Raw genomic sequence first — 3,405 nt, forward strand, 5'->3', positions numbered from 1 at the left:
CTTTATTAGAATTATCCTTCAGGTATGTCATGTATGTTACATTTTTGAAACATGTAATTAAAAAGTACATATTAAAAAAAACATAATAGATTAAATTAATTACCTAAATCGGACCTATGGAAGTTTTTCAAATTTCCAAATTATGTTTTAAGAACATCACAGCTAAAATTGGATTAAATTTTCTGATACCAATTAAAAAAAAATTAGTCTTTGTAAAGTCCTTGTAACATTTTATTGATTTGATTGAATTTAATTTATTTTTAATTTTAAGTTAAAAAAAATACTTGGTGGTATCTTTTGTTGATTTTTACTAAATTCATATTACTGGCAACTCTGAAGAATTGACCGTTACGTTTAAATTATGTAATATCTGAATTTGTTTAAAGTAAATTAAATAATGTTAATTCCATTGGGTCATAATTTATAAAAAAATCACAAAGTAAATAAAAAATTAAGTCCTTAAATATTATGTTCTATTGAATAATAAGTTATTATTAACGGTAGTAAGTTATTTTAAAGAATTACCAAGATAATAAGCTTCCAATAACAAATTTAATTTAAAATCAGTAGATTACAATATCTTAAATAGGCATATATTTTTTGTGATCCTAAAAAGTTAAAGATATTCAAAAGAATTTGGTAACTATTTCAGTAACATTATTAGTAAATATTTGTTTGTTACTCAATTTTATCTGACAAGTTTGTTTACAAAATAAGATTTATTTTGTAAGGAATTTACAAATTAATATTGATTACATTTAGAACTACTTATAAATTTTTAATTTTATATTGTGATTATTTGACAATATTTTACTTAGATTTTTTAATCAATAAGATAATTTACAACATAAACTAATGTACTATTAAAATAGTAATTTATTAATATTTTAAGTATTTACAAAATGCTACATCAGTAGTAGGTTAAAGAATTCGTTAGAAAAGTCGTTGATTTTATCAGAGTGTCAAAGTAGGAGGCCAAGATTAGATATATACAGTACATATACGAGTACAGCCCTATGTTTTGATAAGAATGCCAGATTCCTTCACAATACTACGCCCCAAATAATATTATATGTTTTTGACAAACTTACAACTAAAATATTAATATAATAATAATTTAAAAAACCGAATTAAATACCAGTTAGATTTCCAGAATATTCCATTAATTCTAAAGTCTATTTCAAATTTTAAATAAATACACTTATTTTCGTTAAACAATAAAACTTTAATCACTATCACTAATTTAAGAAAATGTTTGGTCAATGGCGGTTTAAAAATAATTTTTAATGTATTTCAAATATTTATAAAAAGAATATAAAGTAAAGTATGGTATTGCCAGTGTCAAAATGAAATGTTGGAGGATGTGGTTGCGCGCGCGCCGCGCATAGACCACTCGCATAGTTGCCGGTGCGTCTGGCAACACTGGCACGCACTTTTCGCGCATTTTTTATGCTTTTACCGATTCTAGTACTCAGCGCCTATAAGGGCTTCACAAAAAATTTAATGTTTTTAAATATTTTCAGTAAAATATGATCAATTTATGAACACCATGGAGGACCTCACTCTCAGATTGATCTGACAGTTAAAGATCATGAAAATAATTTTTTTTAAGTGGTTTTTTTATTGATTTTTAATATTTTTCTACATAATCAATTAATAATGAATGTGAAAATTCTCATAATCATTTTAATTATAAAAAAATTTGGGACAAATGGCCAAAAAACATACTGCCTGAGTTCACCTCCAGTATTTGTTTGCTTAAATGTCTCTGAATGTAGTCTTTTAAATCATTATTTTTATGGTAAATATTATGAAAATTATAATATAATTTTCAATTAATAATAATTACTTTTGTAAGAAATTATTTGGTAATTATTTAATTGAGAACACATTATACTGCTGACCTATAAAACATGCACTAAGCACTAAATAGTTAAAAGTAATGTCTTCCAAACAATTTATTTTAATTATTGTTTAATAGATTATATTATTTAATAGTTATATTATTTTATTAAATGAAATGCGTTAAAATAAATACCAATACTAGTGATTTAAATAAAGCAACTACTTTATTTTATTTTTTACTTCGGACATTTGGATTATTTTTAAAATTTCATAAATTCTTATTAAGAAGTGTTGCCAATTAAAGCGTTTTTTTTATTAATATATGAAAAATTGTAATGGGCTGTTTGGACAGTTAGTGACTTGATTATTATCCGTTAATTTCAATATCTCTTCAAAAACTTTTCTTTTAGAATTATTTTATATTATTTAAGTAACTATTAATCTATATTAATATAATTAAGTGCAAACACACACTTCTTTGTTACAAGATGTCAGCAAACACATTTTTTAATAACAACACTTACTACACGCTTTCGGTGGTCTATTTTCAAGCTATTCAATTAAGGGGTAAGTAAAATAAAAATAAATTGCTCTGTAAGAAAGGGATAAACAGTAAAATCCAGTAACAGCAAAGTACCAAGGTTGCCATGGTTACTTAAATTCTAATCCAATAGTAAAGGTCCTTCGTTGTTATTTAAGCATTTTAATTTTGACATTTGCAATTAAAAGTTTTAGGGAATGTAGACAAAAATAACATTTATAAAATGTCAACCGATGAAAGCAGACGGAAATTGCTAGGATGCTAGGTAGAGTGATTTAACATGACTTGAAACAAGCGCTAGAAGTGGTAATTGTCTAGCGCTGGCGGATTAAAAATCTTTATCACAGCTTTTCTAATTTTGCTATGAATAAATTAGACTCACTTTAAATTAAATAATAATTTTACTATGTTTGGGCTTGATTTTATAATGAGAAGACATTGCCACATTAAAGACCTTAGTAAAATGATAATATTATTAGATGTTACTTTAACAATGACATCATATTTTAAACGATTCTAAATATTGAACTAACTATCAAACTTTAATTTACCAAATAATGCAAACTATAGACATGTGTAGTAGAAGACAGTGCCTGACAATACAAGGTATACAATGACAGCGGCGTCTCGGTCGTCGCCGCACGCCGCTCGTCGCTCGCCGCCCGCTACTCGCCACTCGCCACTCGCCACTCGCCACTCGCCACTCGCCGAGGAACTAATGATAATTTCGACAATCACAACATTATTGTTTTATATACACGGTGACATACACAATAAAAGTATGTCAAAACTTACCAAACGATTTAAACATATTCTTTGTCTGTTATATCAACTCAGTTATTTTTTACATCACCTCTGTTGGAGTACAGTTAAATGTTAAATAAAAGTAATTATCAATTTTCTTAGACAATCGGTGTGTATAATAATGGTGTTCAATCTCAACGTGTCGTTTGGTCTATTTTGTGGATACTATGTGAGATGTGAGGTGTGAGGGTGTGGGAGCGGGCAGGGGCCACGTG

The 3,405-nt window shown here is 27.2% G+C and overlaps 1 protein-coding gene across 6 annotated transcripts in view; it reads left to right on the forward strand.

Moving 5' to 3' along the window:
- Positions 1–3,405, forward strand: part of LOC106109821 — a 53,288-nt gene that overhangs the window by 39,370 nt on the left and 10,513 nt on the right. Inside the window, exon 1 of one of the 6 annotated variants that reach the window (XR_001226038.1) lies at positions 1–22. The exons of the other annotated variants lie outside the window; for them this stretch is intronic. The gene's annotated coding sequence lies outside the window, so the exon portion shown is untranslated. The remainder of the gene's footprint in view (positions 23–3,405) is intronic. 6 annotated transcript variants of the gene reach the window in all.

Source organism: Papilio polytes, unplaced genomic scaffold (genome assembly GCF_000836215.1).
Source record: "Papilio polytes unplaced genomic scaffold, Ppol_1.0 DF821067.1, whole genome shotgun sequence".
In the NCBI taxonomy this organism is placed as follows: Eukaryota; Metazoa; Arthropoda; class Insecta; order Lepidoptera; family Papilionidae; genus Papilio; species Papilio polytes.